Here is a 22,216-nt window from a genome sequence, read left to right as displayed (position 1 = left end):
TATTCAGGACAATAAACTGTGGACAATTCTGAAAGAGATGGGAATACCAGACCACCTGATCTGCCTCTTGAGAAATCTGTATGCAGGTCAGGAAGCAACAGTTAGAACTGGGCATGGAACAACAGACTGGTTCCAAATAGGAAAAGGAGTACGTCAAGGCTGTATATTGTCACCCTGCTTATTTAACTTATATGCAGAGTACATCATGAGAAACGCTGGACTGGAAGAAACACAAGCTGAACTCGATTGCCAGGAGAAATATCAATAACCTCAGATATGCAGATGACACCACCCTTATGGCAGAAAGTGAAGAGGAACTAAAAAGCCTCTTGATGAAAGTGAAAGAGGAGAGTGAAAAAGTTGGCTTAAAGCTCAACATTCAGTAAACTAAGATCATGGCATCTGGTCCCATCACTTCATGGGAAATAGATGGGGAAACAGGGGAAACAGTGTCAGACTTTATTTTTCTGGGCTCCAAAATCACTGCAGATGGTGACTGCAGCCATGAAATTAAAAGACGCTTATTCCTTGGAAGGAAAGTTATGACCAACCTAGATAGCATATTCAAAAGCAGAGACATTACTTTGCCAACAAAGGTCCGTCTAGTCAAGACTATGGTTTTTCCTGTAGTCATGTATGGATTTGAGAGTTGGACTGTGAAGAAGGCTGAGAGCCGAAGAATTGATGCTTTTGAACTGTGGTGTTGGAGAAGACTCTTGAGAGTCCCTTGGACGGCAAGGAGCTCCAACCAGGCCATTCTGAAGGAGATCAGCCCTGGGATTTCTTTGGAGGGAATGATGCTGAAGCTGAAACTCCAGTACTTTGGCCACCTCATGCGAAGAGCTGAGTCATTGGAAAAGACTCTGATGCTGGGAGGGATTGGGGGCAGGAGGAGAAGGGGACGCCGGAGGATGAGATGGCTGGATGGCATCACTGACTTGATTCTGTGTGAACTCCGGGAGTTTGTGATGGACAGGGAGGCCTGGTGTACTGCGATTCATGGGGTCGCAAAGAGTCAGACACGACTGAGCGACTGAACTGAACTGAACTGATCTCCTTTAGGATGGACTGGTTGGATCTCCTTGCTGTCCAAGGGACTCTCATTAATGAATTAATGAATGAAAAAATAATGAATTAATAAAAAATTAATGAATTAAAAAAAGGTTATTCTGTAGTAATGCATTGCAAGGACTGAGAGGAAAATTTCCTGGGGGCCTAGGGTGGGGGCGCCAAGTTCAGGATCCACTGGAATAAGGCTGATCTCATGAATTCCCTCCTTACAACCCTTCTGTGGCTTCCCCGTGCCCACGGGAGCAAGTCCTGATGCCTTAGGGAGTGTCAAGGCTGGCAGTCTCCGCTCCTGCTGGCTCCTCTGGTCTCTCTGTGTCCTGGCCTTTGTGTCTGTGCTTCCCTGTCACCAGCACGTGGCCGGGCCTCCCCTGCTCCTTGTTCAGATTGCAGCTTCCTGGATCCTTCCTCAGAAACTGTCTCTGAACCTGCCATGGGGTTAGATCTCCTGTGCATGCTCCCACAGCACCGTACTGCTCTCCTGGGCAAGCCTGTCATTACTTGCCGTTTGTAAGCATTTCCTGCTTCCCTGGTGGTTCAGTTGTGAAGAATCCACCTGCCAATGCAGGAGACCTCAGTATGACCCCTGGGTCAGGAAGATCCCCTGGAGAAGGAATGGCAACAATCCAGTATTATTGCCGGGGAAGTCCCATGGACACAGGGGCCTGGCGGGCTACGGTCCATGGGGTCCCAAAAGAGCTGGACAAGACAGCCACCAAAGAACAATGCTTTCCTTGTAGCTTGTAAGGCTCGAAGAGCAAGGGTCGGGGGTGGCGGGAGTGGGGGCTGCTCCCTCAACACACTGGCACCCCACTCCAGTACTCTTGCCTGGAAAATCCCATGGACGGAGGAGCCTGGTAGGCTGCAGTCCAGGGGGTCGCTAAGAGTCGGACACGACTGAGCGACTTCACTTTCCCTTTTCACTTCCATGCACTGGAGAAGGAAATGGCAACCCACTCCAGTGTTCTTGCCTGGAGAATCCCAGGGAGGGGGGAGCCTGGTGGGCTGCCCTCTATGGGGTTGCACAGAGTTGGACACGACTGAAGTGACTTAGCAGTAAAGAAAAGAAAGTGAAAGTGAAGTCTCTCAGTTGTGTCTGACTCTTGTGACCCCGTGGACTGTAGCCCGCCAGGCTCCTCTGTCCATGGGATTCTCCAGGCAAGAATACTGGAGTGGGTTGCCATCTTCTTATCCAGGGGATCTTCCTGACCCAGGGATCAAACCCAGGTCTCCCGCACTGCAGGCGGACTCTTTACCATCTGAGCCGCCAGGGGCTCCTAGGCATAGCCGCAGGCTTCCAGTAAAGGTTGACCAGTGAACATGGAGAACAGTGATGAGACTCTTCCATTAGGATGATGACGATGGAAATGTCAAAGGCAGGAGGGAGGTAGGAATCTGTAATTCCATGCTTGCCCCTCTCCAGACTGAACGCTCTAGAAAAGGGCTGAGCAAGCTGTGGGTTGGACCAGGTCAGGCCGCCGCCTGCCTGTGTAAGTGCAGTTCAGTGGGGACGGGGCACACGCGCTCATTTAGGTGTTGTGTGCACATGTGCTCTCTCACTGCACCCAGAGTGGGCCGCTGCCTGTGCAGCCATCATTTACTATTTGGCCCTGTGCCCAAAACTTCGCCAACCTCTGTTCTAGAGGAAAGTTTGCATACCGCTTCACTGTAATAATAGCTGTGGTTATCTTTATGTGCCAGAGTTACAGAGGAGCTTTAATGCATCTTAATATTCTGCAGTACTCATATTTTCTACAAAGAACATATATTATTTTTACAATCGGTAAAACAATAAAAGTTATTAAAAACCAGATTGAGTGCCCCTCTAATTCTTTTTTCTAAGCGTTTTATACTTTTTTCAGGGAAAAACTTGTTAATCAGAGCAATTTTCCTTGTGTGCTTTGGAGAACGTAGGAAGAGAGCCCTAAAACCTACAGAAGCAATCTCGGTTTCTCTCATTCCTACTCCAGTTGGAGAACGTCTTTCTGTTATTTTATGAGTCTGGCTTGTGATTCAGGGTTCAGAAAATCAAGCTGAACACTTCCGTGAAGCTTGGATTCCAGTAGATGTACGCCTGTACTGACTGTGTCCATGGTCAGTATCGTGATGAGGACACAGGTTACTATCGGGGCTTCCCTGGCGGCTCAGTCGGTAAAGAACCTGCCTGCGATGCAGGGACCGGGGCTTGATCCCTGGCTTGGGAGGATTCCCTGGAGAAGGAACTGGCAACCCACTCCAGTATTCTTACCTGGAGGATGCCATGGACAGAGGAGCCCAGTGGGCTACAGTCCATGGGGTCACAAGAGGCAGATACGACTTAACAACCTAGTGGCCTTCTGCTGGGGACTTGTTTTCTGTTTTAGTGACAATTATTAGTAGTAAGTAAAACTACATAACATAGACACAACTCTTTTTTGTTTGTTTTTGGTATGTTGTTCATGGTTGTCCTTTTTACTTATTTTTTTCGCTGTTGAGATACAACTCTTAATAGCGATTGCAGATTTTTTTTTAAAAAAGTGTTAGCAAATGACTTTCATTAAAACGGAGAATGCATCACCCAGATCTTCAATCATCCAGTGAAAAGAACAGGTCCAGCTTCTCAGTTAGACACCACTCCTCTTCCTCTTCCTTTCTTTTCAAGAACTTTCAAAATAATCGAAGTAAATGATTATTGTGGAAAGTTTCTGCTTATAATTCTCATTAGATGTAAGCTCTGTGAAAACAGGAACAACTGTATTGTTCATGACTGTGTTCTGGCATTGAGAATTACAAGAAGCACAGAGAAAGTGCTGATAATAAATCTTTCTTGAAAGGATGACTATAAAAGAAGTAGATAAGAAAAGACAGGTCCCCCAGGAAAGCGGTCTTTTGCAAAACAGCTTTGTTGATTATAAGAAAGATAAACACTTGAAAAACAATTAGAAAATTAAGAAAAGTAGAAAAAAGGACAAAAAACTCACTGTTTTCTCAAAGTTGAAACTATCATCATTTTGTTGCGTTGCTTAATTTTAATGTGAAGTTAGCCAGGTCATGGCTTTATGTGCAGGTGTGTGTGTGCAACCAGCTCTTTGTGACCCCACGGACTGCAGCCCACAAGGCTCCTCTGTTCTTGGAATTTTCCAGGCAAAAATGCTGGAGTAGGTTGCCATTTCCGACTCCAGGTGACTTCCTGACCCAGAGATGGAACCCGTGTCTCTTGCATCTCTGCATCTCCTGCACTGACGGTGGATTCTTTACCACTGCACCAGCTGGGAAGCCCTGTATATACACGTAGGAAAGGGAAGACAGTTTATATACGTATTTACACATTTATATATACATATAAGTATGACTATACATATGAATGTATATTCATCGGATCAGATCAGTCACTCAGTCGTGTCCGACTCTTTGTGACCCCATGAATCGCAGCTCGCCAGGCCTCCCTGTCCATCACCAACTCCCAGAGTTCACTGAGACTCACGTCCATCGAGTCAGCGATGCCATCCAGCCATCTCATCCTCTGCCGTCCCCTTTTCCTCCTGCCCCCAATCCCTCCCAGCATCAGAGTCTTTTCCAATGAGTCGACTCTTCGCATGAGGTGGCCAAAGTACTGAAGTCTCAGCTTTAGCATCATTCCTTCCAAAGAAATCCCAGGGCTGATCTCCTTCAGAATGGACTTATATACATATAAATACATATATAATATATACAAACAAATAAATTATATATAGTCTTCCTTTTAAAATTAATCTTGCACTGTAAGAATTTTCCATGCAATTTCAAGTTCTTTATAAACATTCATTTTAATGATTAGATAATAAATTGCGTGGAATTGCATCCTTTCCTTAATAATTTCCACTGTCTTTGCTTTTGCAACTATGAACAGTGCTGCCATCCCTTTGTGCATTTAGCCGTTTTTCACAGAAAGCACATAATAGGTGGTAGATCAGCCCAGAGAACCTCAGTTATGTCTCAGTAACCCCTCCGATCTCTGTGCTTACATTAACAGTGGTTTATTTCTTGCTCACACTATAAATCCACTATAAAAATGAGAATTAAAAAAATCATAAAAATGTAGTCCTCTTCAATTCAACAAATATTTGTGGAGTGCCTGTTATCATAAGGCCCACTGCTGGCTCTGAATATAGATGAAAAGATTTTCTGATGAGTCACAGACAAATGAAAGCTGAGAACTCTATTTTCATAGCATGCTGCACTACAGCAGAAAACGAAAATCAATGGAGGTGAAAGATCATTTTTCTAGCCCGGTCATTTGTACGCCACATCGGTATTGTTTCAGATATGAGTCTCTTTTGCTGTCTGCCTCTTAAAAACTCTCCTTTGTGTATAAAGGTCAACCTGGTATGGCCTTATGCCTCACGCTTGAGCAGACTTGCTGCCAGCCACTAGGATCACCAGCCTTGGGTTTTGCAATAGCTTCATGCTCCCATGACCTCAAAAGCTGGTGTGAAATTTTCCAAACAAAACTCACTTTAATTTACCAAAAATAATGATGTAAAATTCAAAAGGCTCTTTACACCAATAATCCGAATCCTAGAAACTGTCCTAAGAAAATATTCCACCAAAGGAAGAAATGATATACATATGAAGATCTTTATTGTAGATGTTTATTATTATAGCAAATAACAACAGGTAAATTATGACATACCAGATTGAATATCATGAATCAGTAAACACTCTTAAGCATGAAATTTATATAGACACTTGTGATTTAAGGTAAAAATAGGAAATTGGTGATTTACGCTTATGATTTAAGGTAGAAAAAGAGAAGGCAATAAAATTCCATCTATGTCAAATAGTTATGTCTGAAATATGAATACATTAAAACAAAGACTAGTAGGAAACATGGCAAATGAAACGGCTGGTTTGTTAGGGGACAGGAATTTTGCATTATTTTTAAAGATTTTATATTTCTGTTGTTTTTAATATTTGACACAATAAAGCATTTTTAACAAATACATAAAAACGATTTACGGGAGGAACCCTGTATCAAATTACTGTTTATGAAAATCAGAAATAAAGCCTTAGGCAGGTAACTAGTATTGTGCTTGCTGGGATGTTGGTTTGCAGCTCTTCTGGAAACATCTTATCAGTTCTGTCTTTGTCTCATATGCCCTTGTTACTCATTACTGAGAAAGTGCATTATTTAGATAATTGGGGGTGGGGGGAGGGATAGAGCCGTTTTGAGAAAGAACACCCCTTATTATGTGATTTTTTTTTTTTTTTGCTATCACTTCGCAGAACTCAGGAAATGAATAGAGCTGAATACTGAGGGACAGTCCTACCTGAAGTACGTAGGCCTGTGTAACATGACATTTTCCGGAACTGAATATACCGGTCTTCCCTTTTGCTTGGGACACGGCACACAGGAGACGTTCAACAAATTGCTGACGGAATGCAAAGGAGAGGAAATTCCATCATGCAGGTGAAACCCGAGGGAGAGCGGAGCCGAGCTCTGGGTCGTGCAGAGCCCCGAAGTGGGAGGTGGGAAGGGCGATGGGGACCCCAGGAGCCTCCAGGAGGGCACAGGGCATCATGCCATCTCCATGGAGATCGTCAAGAGGCACTGGTCAGCAAGAGCCGACCCCCGCTGTAGGAGGTGAAATGCGATGCTCTGGGGTCTTGCTGCACGTCTTCACACCCTGCTGACACAAGGTGGAAGGAGCTGGCCAATGACAGCCACCAAAGAGATGCTGGATCCCTGTAACTCATGTCTGCATATCGCGTTCTTTTATGTACTTATGTATTTACGGCCGCTCAGGGTCTTCCTTCTCGCACGCGGGCTTTCTCCAGTTGCGGCGCCCGGGCTCTCCGTTTCAGAGCTCTGCGTGGGGCACCCCGCCTGGCTTCTCTTGCAGAGCACGGGCGGGCTGTAGGCGCGCAGGCTTCAGCATGTGGGGCGCATGGACTTAGTTGCCCCGCGCAGCTACACAGGATCTTCCCGAACCAGGGATCGAACTCCTGTCCTCTGCATTGGCAGGCGGATTCTTAATCACTGGACCACCAGAGAAGTCCAGCCTATCACATTCGCTATTGGAAGCTTTCTCAGGCTGGGATGCTGAAGGCACAGGCTCCTGGAACCACTATTTATCCTTGAATCAAACACTCCTTGGAAGCGTTCCTGTGCTTTGCCGGTTTGAATCCACAGCATAGCAAGAAGGCCAAGGACTTTATTGCCTTCGCAATTCCCGCTGTTGTGGTTGGTTTGTTAGTTTTGGGTGTTTTAGGTTTCTCCGGAGCCGATCCAGTTTAGTCACTTGGTAAGCAGGCAAGTCACACATCATCGCAGCAGGAACCTTCCAGATGGTACTGGTGGCACCAGTCTGGGCAGCCAGTGGCTGCCGGCCCCCGCAGCCCCTTGGCTGTGCTCAGACAGTGCGGTGGCTTCTGACAGAGGCCCCCGCTGATCCGCTTCTCTGTGCTGAGCCTGCAGGCGGCATGGACGCCCACGGGCTGGTCAGGGGCCAGGACGAGCCCTGGGGGGACAATCAGCATATTCTCTGGGCAGTGCTACTTGATGGACTTGCCCCGGAGGCCCTGGTGCGACTGCCCGGGCCGACCTGCTGTGGGAGGCGCTGGCTCAGGAGCCCAGCCCGCGTGGCCGGCCCAGCTGCTCTGGCCCTCTCTCCATATGGATGTTTGTTTTTGTTTTGCTGTGCTTGGTTGCAAATTTAGCTGAAATACATTTATCCCTTGGGTCACTGTGAAGTTTCAATTCCCTTTGCAAAACATTTTGAGGTTCTCAGAAGAGATGAGAGAGTATATTTGTTCGATCTGGATAATGAATTAGACTTGGGCTTTCTCTTCTGCGTAGCTAGGAGGCAAGATACTCTCTTTTCGTAGTGCAGTGAAGTCCTGAAATGCTGACAGAGTGACCGCCTGACCTGCATTCTCGGTTTTCAGTTTACTTCTTAGGGTCTTCCCCCTCCCTTCTTTACTTTTGACTTTTTATTTTATGTTGGAGTACAGCCAGTTAACAACGCTGTGAAGTTTTCAGGTACACAGCAGAGCGACTCAGCCGTACACACGCGAGCATCCATTCTCCCCGAAACTCCCCTCCCAGCCACGTACACACGCGAGTATCCATTCTCCCCCAAACTCCCCTCCCAGCCAGGCTGCTACATAACATTGAGCAGGGTGTTTCTCAAGATCTTTGATGAGGAAATTTTAAAACAAAAATCAGACAAGAGAACCTCAAAACTTTGTTATTTAAGTTATCTGATGCTTCTTTTGCCAAAGATTTAAAAGACGCAAAGATGTCAGAAAACTGTGGGAAATGAAGCTTCTGATGCCAGCTTTCAGGAAGAACACTCTGAGTGGTTTTCAATCATCTGCTGTAATAAATGATTAATTTCCCCATTAAATTACATTAAAGGGATTAAAAATGTTACAACCCTCCTTTTATATCCAATTGTTATGAGCCACTTGTATAATGGTGTGTCATGAGGAATAAAAATGGACCAGGCAGTTAAATAAACTATGCCCCAGCAGAAGGTGGGGCTTCCCTGATATCTCAGTTGGTAAAGAATCCACTTGCAATTTGGATGACCTGGGTTCCATCCCTGGGCTGGGAAGATCCCCTGGAGAAGGGAATGGCAACCCACTCCATCACTCTGGCTTGGAGGATTCCATGGACTGTATAGTCCACGGGGTCGCAAAGAGTCGGTCACGACGTTCACTTTCCTGACAATCTTGATTCTGGCTTGTGCATATCTATCTCCAAATGTCCTCTGTTTATAAGGACACTAATCATTCTAGACTAGGGCCCCATCCTAATGCAGGATCCCATCTTAACTCATTACATCCTCAATGGCCCTATTTCCAAAATAGGTCACGTTTTGAGGTCAGAACCTAGAGGGGGTGAGGACTTCAGCATGGGAATCTTAGGGAGACAAATTCAGCCCATAGCGCTCATCCCGGTGGGCCTCTCCCTAATGCCTGTCTGCAGCTCAGGCTGCCCTTCCTGAAGTTACGGGTCAGTTGCCACGTCTGTCAGGCTTCTCCATTCAGATCATGAGACTGAGACTCCTCCCTGGTCCTCACACCCCTGGAAGAGGAAAATCTCCCTGTGGGGAAGCCCGGGCCTAGGGGAGCGACCCCACAGCTGGTTTGCGTTTGTGTTCTCCTTGTTCTCTTTTCTCCTCCCTTCGCTTACGAGGGCCTTGACTTGCTCTCCCTCCCAATCTCCTTTCAAGAACGGATCTGGGATTTATTCACATAAAAGAAATAATGCACAGGATCACGGGATCTTAGTGTTGGGTTCCACGGTTCACCTAGTTTAAAACCCTTCACAAATGACCTTGATGCTTCAGAAAACAAAGCCTCAAGTCCAATGAATGGATGTCCCTTGTGGAATTCGGGGTCCTGGTGATCAAGAAGGACTTTTTTTGGGGGGGTTGGGGGTGGAGGCTGATTATGAGGATTCTGAAGTCACACCCATGAGGTCAACTCATCCTGCCTTGGTTAGTTAGGGCTAGCTTTGGGTTTTCATGTCTGCGATTCAAACAGCATCATCCTTGGAGGCGGAGCTTCTGGAGGAAGGTGGCTAGGTAGGCGAGAATCTCAGAACCATCGGGAAGGCTGCATGGAATGGTCCCCACCCCCACAGCCCAACACACTGATTCTGATACTCTCTGCCCTTGAGGGGAGTGACCGTGTAGGACCCCTCAGCTGTGCCGGAAGGAGCCGAGCGCCGAAATCCTGCGCGGGGAGGTCAGCACACTTAGCCCCTCCTCCTCCTCGGTCAGGGAGAGGTGTTCACAGTGATCACTGATGTAGCTGGGCTACTGGCTGCCGTGCTTGTCACTGTTTCCTGTTTGTGACCCTTCTGCTTTGTTCCTATCTTTATCATGCACTTTTTCTTCCTTTTCAGGTTTTAACTGATCATTTCATACGCTTTCATTTTCTCTTTCTTAGCGTATCAGTTATACTTTCTTCTCTTCATTTTTCCTTCCCCTTCTGATATTCCCATTATGCTACATCTTTTGTAGTTGTCCTTGAATATTTTTTTTTTTAGGTCTTTGTTCTCTTTTTGGTTTTAGAGGCTTCTGTTGACATATCCTCTAGCTCAGAGACTCTTTCCACAGCCATGTCCAGTCTACTAATAAGATCACCGAAGGCACAATTTTCTGTTAGGAAATTTCTCTAGCATTTCTTTTTGGTTCTTTCCCAGGATGTCCATCTCTTGTGGACACTGCCCACCTGCTCCTGTGTGCCGTTCACTTTGCCCATTAGAACCCTCAGCACGTTCATCATAGTTTAAAACTTCCAGTCTGATTATCCCAACATACCTATCATATCTGATTCGGATACTTGGCCTCTATCGTCACATTTGTGGGGTTTTGGGGGGCATACTTTATTTTTTCTTGATAGCCAGATATGATGTACTGGATCAAAGGAACTGATGTTAACACATTTTTTTTTTTTTTTTGGCCACACCACACAGCTTGGGAGATCTTAGTTTCCCCCAATCAGGGATCGAACCTGGGGCTCCGGCAGTGAGAGCACTGAGTCCCAACCACTGGACCACCTGAGAATTCCCTGAACAGGCTTTAGGAATGTGGTGGTGAGGTGTGGGCGGAGGGGAAGCTATGGTCTCCGGTCCTACAATTAGGTCTGCATCTTCAGTGAGCCTGTGTCTCTAGACCAAACCTCACACGTTTCTCACTTTTCCCCTCCCCACTTAAGTGGGTCAGGGTGACCAGAGTGGGTCAGGGTATTTCCCTGCCCTAGGTCAGCTGGTCAGGCTCTGGTTAGCTAGTTTCCCCTGAAGGCAGTTCTGTTAAGAACAGACAGTTCTGGTGTATTACAGAATTGTTCCTTTTTCCCTTCCCCTGGCTGGAAGTAGGAGGAGGCCATTCAACCTCCTGAAGGTAAGACTCACAGTATTGTGGGGACCCCTCCTCTACCCTACATGACTGGGTCTCTCTGGAATTTTTACATTCAAAGTTGTCCACACTGAGCCTCCAGCAATTTATCAATTACAGTCAGGCTTCCCTACCAGAGTAAGGATGGGGTATGCAGGTCTGTGCTTACATCCTGGGACGAGGATACCCAGAGGAAAATTGTGGAAGAACACTCTTTAACCCACCTCATTTACCTGCTTCTCAACCCAATGTGCTTTCCTTTTAATAACTTGTCCCCTAATTTTTAAAGTAATACATAGTCATTGCACAAAACTTTGGACAGACCAGAAAAGTATATTTTAAATTGCTATGATCCCTTTCTTTACCCAGAGATCTCTACTGCTAACATTTCTATATATTTTATTCTGATTTTCTCCTGTGTATCTGTGTAGATAGACAGATGGTAGATAAATGTAAAGAGTTGATATTGCAGATTACAGTTTCATGTCCTGCTTTTTCCAAATGCTGTTTATCTCCCCATGTCACTCTTTAAAAAAAAAAATTTACTTATTTGGGTGCACCAGATCTTAATTGTGACACAAGAACTCTTACTTAGCACGTGAGGTCTAGTTCCTTGACCAGGGATTGAACCTGGGCCCTCTGTATTGGGAGCATGGAATCTTAGCCACTGGACCACCAGGGATGTCCCTCCCTGGTCACTCTTATGCGCCTCATATGCAATGGCTGCTTCATTGAACATTATTTGGATTTTCCACAATTTTATTACCTGGCCCTTGTTTGGGAACTTTAGGTTTGATTTGTAATTTGGGGCATAAATATTTGATAATGTTTGATTATTTCCTTTGCTTAGTGTTCTCAAAGTGGAATTGCTGGGTTGAAGGGCGTGGGCACTTGAAAAGGTCTGACGACGACTAATTCATTTCCAGAGAGCTTGTGCTTGTGTCCTTTCCACATCCCGGTGTGGTCTTACCCTTTATTACAACTGCCCAATGTCTGACGTTCGTGGGGGAAGAGGCCACTGTGCTGCTGGGGAGGAGCTGGGGACTTCCCAGCACTTTTGCTGCAGTGTGATGGTGTCCATCAGCCTACCTGCTCTTTTATTCAAATGCTCTGTTTTTCCCACTGATGCTGGAGAAGGCCGGTGAGCACGTGTGCAAGAAGGCAGAGAAGAGAGCATCGCCAGAAATCAGTTACCTAATTTTTTTTTCTCCAAAACAAATCCAATCCATAACAGGAAGGAGACGGGAAGGAGGAGATGAAAAGAACCAAAGTGCTTGTTAGCTGCTCACGTGTCCTCTCTCTCAACAAATCATGAAATATAAGCTGCAGGAGGCAGGTGTACTATCAACAGAACCATCAGTTCGTGAACCAGGAAACTGAGTGATGTTGGTAGAATGTTGGCCAAATCAACACCCAGATTAACCCCGAGGCAGCGTCTGGAAAAATCACTGTTTGCAGAACCCATAGCTGCCCCTGAATGACCTGGGAAACTGCCTGTGGCTCACCCCTCCTTCCTAATCCCTTGTTTCATTAAGGTGTTTTTCCTTTTTAAATCTTTTGGCTGTGCTACCAGGCACATGGGAACTTAGGTCCCTGACCAGGGATTGAACTGTGCTTCCTGCATTAGCAGCGTGAAGTCTTAACCACTGGACCAACAAGAAGCCCACCTCATTAAGTGTTTACTTAATGAGACATTTTAGAACTGTGAAAAGCTGTACCCACAATCCAGCTTGTTAAACAGAATAGAGCCTTTTGCTCAATATTACACCCTCCTCTTCATATGTTCATATCCCCAAACCTAGAAATAACAATTATTCATAATTTAGTGTCCATGATTCCATTTATATTTTACTATGTATATTTGTATCCCTAAACAAAATATAGCATTTCTTCCCATGTTTTCTTGTTTAAAACTTTTATAAGAATACTGAATGCTTCCTTCTGCAACTTGTTTTTCTCCACATGCTGCCCATGAAACTTATTCACGTTGAACACGTAGCTCAAGATCACTCACCTTTGCTGCCAACACCCTATGTATGTGCACAGCATTTATCCACTTTCTAAAGGTGAGTATTTAGGAGGTTTCCCATTTTTTGTTATTAAAAACAATGATGCTACGTACATTCTTATACATAATCTTGTGTACATTTCTTCAGGTGTCTATTTAGCTGTGGTCAAAAGTACTTCACAGCATTCAGTCCAGATCAGTCACTCAGTCGTGTCTGACTCCTTGCGACCCCATGGACTGCAGCACGCCAGGCTTCCCCGTCCATCATGAACTCCAGGAGTTTACTCAAACTCATGCCCATCGAGTTGGTGATGCCATCCAACCATGTCATCCTCTGCCGTTCCCCTTCTCCTCCTGCCCTCAATCTTTCCCAGCAACAAGGTCTTTTCCAACAAATCAGTTCTTCACATCAGGTGGCCAAAGTATTGGAACTTCAGCTTCAGCATCAGTCCTTCCAATGAACACCCAGGACTGATCTCCTTTAGGATGGACTGGTTGGATCTCCTTGAAGTCCAAGGGACTATCAAGAGTCTTCTCCAGGGTGTGGAGAAAAGGGAACCCTCTTACACTGTTGGTGGGAATGCAAACTAGTACAGCCACTATGGAGAACAGTGTGGAGATTCCTTTAAAAACTGGAAATAGAACTGCCTTATGACCCAGCAATCCCACTGCTGGACATATACACTGAGGAAACCAGAATTGAAAGAGACACGTGTACCCCAATGTTCATTGCAGCACTGTTTATAATAGCCAGGGCATAGAAGCAACCTAGATGTCCATCAGCAGACGAATGGATAAGAAAGCTGTGGTACATATACACAATGGAGTATTACTCAGCCATTAAAAAGAATACATTTGAATCAGTTCTAATGAGGTGGATGAAACTTGAGCCTATTATACAGAGTGAAGTAAGCTAGAAAGAAAAACACCAATACAGTATACTAACACATATATATGGAATTTAGAAAGACGGTAACGATAACCCTGTATTCGAGACAGCAAAAGAGACACAGATGTATAGAACAGTCTTTTGGACTCTGTGGGAGAGAGCGAGGGTGGGATGATTTGGGAGAATGGCATTGAAACATGTATAATATCATATGTGAAACAAATCGCCAGTCCAGGTTCAATGCATGAGACAGGATGCTTGGGGCTGGTGCACTGGGATGACCCAGAGGGATGGTATGGGGAGGGAGGTGGGAGCGGGGTTCAGGATGGGGAACATGTGTACACCTGTGGTGGATTCATGTTGATGTATGGCAAAACCAATACAATATTGTAAAGTAATTAGCTTCCAATTAAAATAAATAAATTTATATTTTAAAAAAAAGAGTCTTCTCCAACACCACAGTTCACAAGCATCAATTCTTCGGCGCTCAGCTTTCTTTATAGTCTGACTCTCAGCATGGCATTAACTTTTCTAAATATTTCCCATTTGCTCTTCAAAAGAGCTGTGTCTTCCAGTCCCCCTGCCCCACGGCCTCATCAGCTCAGTAGTTAACGTGACAGGTTTTCTGTGCCTGTCCCTGGTGACTAGTGTTACTATCTTTGCACGTGGTTGTGGGCCATTGGTGCTGCCTCTGTGAGCCGCTTTCTGTTCTCACTTTAATTTTCAGGCTGCTTGCCCCATTGTGAATGTCCAAACTGGGCAGCGTGAGCGTGCTCGACCCTGCAGTGGAGGAAGGGGGCAGCATTGGGCAGAGAGGCTGGCTTGCCTGGATGGTGGAAAAGACCATTCCTCAGCCCTCAGCAGATGGAACCACCACACGACTCCACCCCTGGGGTGGTCTGGAGCCCAGGGAAATCTCCCAAGTCATGTATTCCAGGAGAGACTCCACAGAGCCAAGCCAGTTGAGCTCCCCCAGTGAATCAGTTCAGGGCTCTTTACTACAAGCACCGGAAACCAGTTCTAGCTAATTTAATCCAAAATGGAGTGTATTAACAGGGTGCCAACATCATTCAGAAGGTTAGAGAACCAGGGTTGGACATGGCTTTTTATATTAATACCTATATACATACATACGCACATATATATGTGCTTAGTCGCTCAGTTGTGTCCAACTCTTTGCAGCACTATGGACTATAGCCTGCCAGGCTCCTCTGTTGGCAAGAATACTGGAGTGGGTTGCCATGCCCTCCACATGTATATAGACACAGGTGGACACAGAAGGAATCAGAAAAGAACTCCTATTTTCTAGGTGAAGAAGTAGGATCAATTGCCACTAATTAGGAGAAGGGGCAGAATGTTGAACGCTTGAGAACAGTAGAGAAACAGATAACGTTAATCAAATTTCAAAGGCTATGATAAAAAATATCCAATTAAAATATCCCTTAAAATGGTTCACCAATGAACAAAAGTCAGGCATCATGTGTCATCTTTGAAAAGGACTGCTGGGCTCTGTCAGAGGGCTCCACCAGGCTCTGCAGAACCTCGCACAAACCACCATCTATTTCTCCAGGAAGGAGAATGATGTCATAGTTAGCATCTGCTTGTTCTAAGCTTAAACTCCAGACTGTGATACTTATTCTGACTAACTTTCTAAGAACGAGAAAAGAATTTTTTAGAGCAGCAGTTCCAACCACTTTTTGGCACCAAGGACTGGAAGTCAGGTTTTCCACAGGCCGGGGAAGGAGACGTGACTTCGGACAGAGTCAGGCACATCGTGTTTATGTGCCCCACGTTTCTGTTATGACCACCTTGTGACACGCAGTGAGTTACTTACACACCTCACCACATGCGGAACCAGTGGGAGCCCTGAGCTTGCCTTCCTGCCGCTGGACGGTCCCATCTGGGGGTGATGGGAGCCAGAGACACCTGAAGTGTGTTGACTACGTCCAGTCTGCTCTGTAATCTTGTTTTGGTTGCTGTTACTGCAGAAAATGCTGCTTCATAAAGATAGGATGTTAGAAATGGAAGCAGGCTTTTCTGTGCTTTTGTGGCAACTAAGGATGTTCTTGAGAGTCCCTTGGACAGCGAGATCAAACCAGTCAATCCTAAAGGAAATCAGTCCTGAATATTCATTGGAAGGACTGATGAAGCTGAAACTCCATTACTTTGCCCACCTGATGCGAAGAGCCAACTCATTGGAAAAGACCCTGATGCTGGGAAAGATTAAAGGCAGGAGGAGAAGGGGATGACAGAGGATGAGATGGTTGGATGGCATCACCGACTCAATGGACATGAGTTTGAGCAAACTCCAGGAGATAGTGGAGAATAGAATCCTGGTGTACTACAGTCCCTGGGGTACAAAGAGTTGGACATGACTTGGCAACTGAACAACAGGATATTCCACTCTGACTTTAATCCAGCAACTATGGAGATTTGAAGTTGTTTCAAAAGAACTCTAACCTCCAGCTGTGTGGCCCAGTTCCTAACTGGTGTACCGGTCCATGGTGCAGGATTTGGGAACCCCTGTTCTAGAGCAAAGGGACAGTTTTGACCAGTGGTGATACACAGTGACATTGGAGGGGAAAAAGGAGTCAATTTTGCTCTTCTGGAGCTGGAATGGGCTCCTCCTGGGCGAACCGGAACAATCCTCCTGGATGTGTGAATACCACCGGCGGTTCTCCCTGTACAGAGCCTGGGAGGCGGAGCACCCCCCCCCCAACCCCCCCGGAATTGGCACCTCCCCGCACCCGCTGAATTCCAGCCCTGGGCTCCTGGAGCAACGTGGCCATTCCCCTGGCAGGAACTCCTTCCCAGAGGCCAGGGGATGACCTCTGCCCTCCTCCGCGCAGCCTCCCTGCCCCGTGATTTGATAGCACGTGGCAGACCGCAGTGTAGCTTGATTTGAGCTTTTCTTTCCAGCCCGGGGTTGCGCCAGGCTGTAGGTTCTGCCTCTGGGCGCTTTCCCAGCCTCAGTCCCTGATGCCGCTCGCGGGTCCTGACGCAACAGAAGCGAGGCTCTGACTGTCAATGGTCTCCTCCATTTGATTCAGGATGGTCATGGACCCTCCCCTCCCCGCGGCCTGATTCCTTTCAGAGCGTATCTAACGCCCTGAGCGAATCTGTTAACTGAGTTAGACGCCGCCGGAGCATCAGAGGACCTCCCTGGGCTGTCTTGAGTCCAGCGCTGAAAGGCGGGCTGCAGGGAGGCTGCGCTGGTCGGGAGCTGTGAGAGCAGGTGAGTGACAGCCGGGACGCGCTGACTGCACTCATCCTCGGGGCGAGGGGCTCAGACCTGCAGAGCCCGCAGAGCAGGCTGCAGGGGGCACTGGGGGCTTCTGGGCAGCCCTCTTTCTGGAAGCTCTGACACAGGGCAGGCAGGGCTGGGCTGAGAGGCGTGACTGCGGAGGGCCCTCTCCTTCCCTATGAAGCGATTTAGGACTCGCTGGTCTCCCGGGAAGTTCCCCTGTCTGCCTCGTGGGCCAGAGTGGAGACACACGGGCCGTGTCCGCGGCAGATGGAGAAGCAGCTGCCGCCTCTGGGTCGAGGAGGCCCCCGCGCCCGCGGGGAGGGGCGCGGCCAGGACACCCGCGGACAGGCCTGGGGCTGCGGGGGCTGCTGAGGACCGGAGCTGCCCCCAGGGCCCTGACGCGGTCCAGATGGCCCTGCGCCCGCGGGCAGAGAGCCAAGCCCCAACGAATTCCCGCACAGACGGACCCCGGACTCCCGCCCGACTGCCCAGACCGCACCCACAACAGGCCTGCACCACTCCCTTCAAGCGGACAGGAAGCTCTGGAATAATTCAGGCCCAAATAACTAGGGCGGCCCGGCCACTCGCGGGGGTGGGTTGGGGGCCTTCCCTGGGGGCTCAGATGGTAAAGAACCTGCCTGCCAATCCCTGGGTGGGGAAGACCCCTGGAGGAGGGAATGGCAGCCCACCCCAGTGTTCTTGCCTGGGAAATCCCATGGACAGAGGAGCCTGGTGGGCTACAGTTCATGGGGTCACAAAGAGTCAGAAACAGATTAGAGACTAAACAATATATCATATATAGTATAAATACTAATTATATATATGTAGTTTTATTATTATGAAATAACATTCGTATTTCATGTCAACGCAAGAAAACACTTTTCTCTGCCCTTTGTCTCCTCTCTACGCCCACTGTGAGTCCTGTACCTGCATTGTAATTTGACCAGACCTCCCCATCAGCAGGAACACCTGCTCAACCAGAAAAAGCAACACAATACCCTCCTGGCATCGCCAGCTCCTTTAAAGACAATGTTCCTTCTTAATCTTGTAAAGGGCCTCAAGGATGCTGAGATTTGGGTTGCGTAAACTGACATAGGCTTCTTGGTGGCTCAGAGGTAAAGAACCTGCCTGCAATGCAGGAGATACCAGTCCAATTCCAGGGCAGGAAGAGCCCCTGGAGGAGGAAATGGCAACTCACTCCAGTATACTTACCTGGAAATCCCGTGGACAGAGGAGCCTGGCAGAGAGTTGGGCATGACTGAGCGACTGAACAAGGCCCGCTGGAACCAGAGGATGGATGTAAAGGGGCACAAGGGCAGCGTGCTCGTTCACCAGATTCGATGTTTAAATAGGAACGAGTAAAGCAGGAGTTATACCTCAGACACCTGCTCTTCACCCAGCACTGCACTGAGAGGTAACCGAGGGGCGTGAGACGGTGTCATTGCCACCCCCACAACTCGAGGCCACAGTGGAATGGAGTGCGGGAGAAGGACATGCGGAAGGTGGCCTAGCACCTCTCAACAGCTGACCCCATGGACAACAGACTGACTTTAATCTTTAGGTCAAGACTGGCGGGATGTTACTTCCCCGGCCAGGGATCCAAACTGTGCCCCCTATCTTGGAAGCGCAGTCGTGACCACTGGACCACAAGGAAGTCGGTCTTATGTGTGTGTGTATATATATACATACATACATATACATATATATATATGTTGGTCTGGGCCGGTGCCTCTGGCCCTCAGTAGAAGCAAACTTGAGTCCTCTCTGGATAAAAGCAGCCACATCTTAGGCCCTCAGGAGGCCCCCAGAGATTGATCAATGAGCTCAGAATTAAACACCGTGAAAAATACAAGCAAAACAGCCACCATGAGTGAGAATCAGCACAGAATTAAACTCCCTTCCTTCAGCTCATGAAATTAATCAGACACAGAAATATAAAATGATGATGTAGCACAAGTTTAAAGGCTGGACAAAGGAATCACAAAATAAGTAAGTGATATAAGACCATAAAAGAACCAGGAAGGTTATGGGGGGAAAAAGTCAACTTAAACAATTATAAAAGTTAACAAAACACACATCAATGTGGAAAAGATAAAATTAGTATAGCTGAAGAGATCATTTTTTATCTAATCCTTAAATATGTACTGAATATTTACCACAAGTCATTACTGTGTTAGGCCAGGGGAGTATGCTGCTGCTGCTGCTGCTAAGTCGCTTCAGTCGTGTCCGACTCTGCGACCCCACAGATGGCAGCCCACCAGGCTCCCCCGTCCCTGGGATTCTCCAGGCAAGAACACTGGAGTGGGTTGCCATTTCCTTCTCCAACGCACGAAAGTGAAAATTGTATAGCAGTGAACAAAACGGATAAAGGTCCTTGCCCATACAGAGGTTACAAAGTAGACAAGTAAAATACTTTAAAAACCAAATGCCTGGGAAAAGAATAGAGAATGCCACGTGTGGGTAGAGCTGTATTTTAAACCGGAAGGACAGAAAAGTCCTGGCTGAGAAACATGTTTGGGTAAAGACTTGAAAGAGACGAAGGTCCTCCCATAAGAACACAGCTGGTAAAGACTTGAAAGAGACGAAGGTCCTCCCATAAGAACACAGCTGTTGCTGCTCAGTCTCAGTCGCGCCCACCGCTGCCACCCTCGGGCCATACACTGCCCCCTAGCCTCCTCCGTCCATGGGATTCTCCAGGCAACAGTGCTGGAGTGGGCTGCCATTCCCTCCTCCAGGGTATCTTCCTGACACAGGGATCAAAGCCGTGTCTCCCACACTGGCAGGAGGATTCTTTACCACTGAGCCACCCGGGAAACCCCACCCATAAAAATACTGGGGAGACAAGCATACCAGGGAAAGGAAACACTGGGAACGGTGGCTCAGGGGCCATGGGGTGGGGATACACTTGATAAACTTGACCTCCTGGAAAAGAGGTCTGGGGGGGTGAGAAGATGGGGCGAGGGTCCAAGGGCAGGTCCTGGGACCTTGTGGGACAGTCCGGGATGAGGCCAGGTGGCGCTCACGCCTGAAAGTGCATCTGCAGTCAGCGTCTATGGACTTGAACCTGCCTGTAACACGCAGCTGGCAGGCGACCCTCAAGCTCCTCCCTCCCAGTTTGTCTGGCCTGCCTTCTCGTGTGTCTGCAATCCTCTCCTCCCCCTAGTCCTTCACCTTTGACGTTTTCCCTGACTGTTCCGTCTGATTTATTTGTACCCTGACCCCTGCTCCCATCTCAGTATATACAGACCTGCCTTTGTGTCCTATTGACTGTTTCATGCCTTCAACCAGGAGCTCCATACGCATGAGGAGGAGGCGCAATCATCAAAGGCAACGCTCAATATATCGAAATGTCCTCTACAAAATGCCAGATTATTGCAGGAAAGGGCTAAACGGTGACTGCAATAAAATTCTTTTGGTGCTATTACCGGATTTGGCTTGTCTTTAATTTAGGCGCACTGCTGAATGTGCAATCAATATTTTAGTAATTATGTACAAATAGCTCTTGTTATAAATCAAAGTTGTGCTCACTGCCTTAAGCTCTGGCTTCGGTAACAAGCCTTTTCTTGAACACCGTGCTGTTTCGGTGTGAGTCTCTTCACTCGGCTCCCAGGACCTTTCTCCCACAAAGCTGCATGTTGGGGCCAACTGGTCACACAGATACTAACTTCCCTGCCCGGCTGGAGTGAACCGAGATCAGCTCGCTTACCCATGGGAGAATCAGGCTTCTTGTCTTGACCGCGGGATTCTAGCCAGGAGGCTGCGCTGTGTGGTCCAGGCCACCATGACCCCCTGCACAAAGCTCTCCAAAGAAGTACTGGGACTTGAGCTTATTCTGCGTGAAGGGCAGTCTGGAACACACGCTGCAGGGCGGAGCTGGCCCGTCCGGGTGTGCCGGGCCTGGTGTGCCCCGTCACCGTGCGCGGCGGCTCGTCAGGCTGCTGCTGGCAGGGGCAGCGTGGTTCTGGGAGGGGGGTCACCCCTGAGGTAAGGCAGCACTCAGGTGCCCTCAGCAGTTGGGAGACAGGTATGTGGACCCAGATAAAGAGCATTTGGGTGGGCACCCACAGTCACCAATTTGCACTTTCAGAAGATTCAAACTGGAACAAGAAGTCTTTGCCAACAAAGGGGAAGAAAGCACAAAAATCTGTATTTTTTCTTCTTCTTCTTTTCCCATGAAGAACTAGGCTTGGTAGCAAACCAAGACAAAGGGGGATCTTTTTATTTTTCAAAGGGGGTCTTCAAGGAGTGGTGTCCTATGACAAGGCAATTTACACGGAGCCCGAGGTTTCCATGAAGGTTCTTCCCTGTCACCATTGAATGGCTCCGTTTTTTCTAAGCTTGTCCAAAGCAGGAGACAAGATCTACTTTTCCATCTTCACCACGGAACCCCATCTCTGCGTTTGCAGGCCTCTCCCCACCAGCGTCTGCACAGCCCTCCGGGTTGGGACAGGACTCTGCAGTGACGCCCCAGGTCCCCGTAAACACCCCCATTTTCAGCCACAGTGATTTACATTCCACACGTCTGTCCTGGGCGGGCAAGAAGAGCAGACGCAGTCGTGACCGAGGGCGACTCCAGAGCAGGAAAGATGCCCCGGCAGCCGGTCCCCGGGACTCACCCCTCCCTCCGTCTCGTGATCGGAGAGCCACCGCCGTCCAATCAGCGGCTGAAGCGACATCCGCCCGCCCAATCAGCGGCTGAAGCGACATCCGCCCGCACTCGGCTTCGGTCTGACTCCCCACGTGCTCCCCACCCTGTGCCTGCTGTGATCGGCCACAAAGCCTTCGTGTGCAGCCCAGCACACACATTATGGGGGCTTATATCTACTCTTTTTTTTTTTTAGTGCTTTTTTAAGGGTGGTAAAAGTCACATAATACAAAACATGCTCTTCTAACCGTATTTACGTGTACAATTCAGGGCCCTAAGTACACTCACACTATTGTGCAAAACTCGCCATCGTCCATCTCCCAAACGTCTCACCTTCCGAGACTGGACTCTGTCCCCACGAAACGCTAACTCTCCACTCCTGCCCCAGCCTGCATCTGCCCCTGGCGCCCGCCAGGGTACATTCTGACTCTGTGAGTTGACTGTTTGGGGTACCTCATATAAGTGGAATCACAGTATTTGTCTGCACCAA

The 22,216-nt window shown here is 47.8% G+C and overlaps 2 long non-coding RNA genes across 2 annotated transcripts; one reads left to right on the top strand and one right to left on the bottom strand.

Moving 5' to 3' along the window:
- Positions 1–4,030: 4,030 nt before the first annotated feature.
- On the bottom strand, positions 4,031–20,964 carry LOC139179511 (uncharacterized). Its single transcript, XR_011563880.1, has 2 exons — positions 20,788–20,964; positions 4,031–4,326 (listed from the first exon to the last, which is right to left on the bottom strand). It is a non-coding gene; the product is annotated as an uncharacterized lncRNA (long non-coding RNA).
- Positions 6,306–13,707, top strand: LOC139179510 (uncharacterized). The gene is made up of 3 exons (XR_011563879.1): positions 6,306–6,496; positions 12,937–13,003; positions 13,094–13,707. It is a non-coding gene; the product is annotated as an uncharacterized lncRNA (long non-coding RNA).
- Positions 20,965–22,216: the final 1,252 nt, after the last annotated feature.

This window comes from Bos indicus, chromosome 24 (assembly GCF_029378745.1).
Source record: "Bos indicus isolate NIAB-ARS_2022 breed Sahiwal x Tharparkar chromosome 24, NIAB-ARS_B.indTharparkar_mat_pri_1.0, whole genome shotgun sequence".
Taxonomy (NCBI): domain Eukaryota; kingdom Metazoa; phylum Chordata; class Mammalia; order Artiodactyla; family Bovidae; genus Bos; species Bos indicus.
The sequence above is the reverse complement of the archived record's forward strand: the minus strand, read 5'-3'. Positions and strand labels throughout refer to the sequence as shown.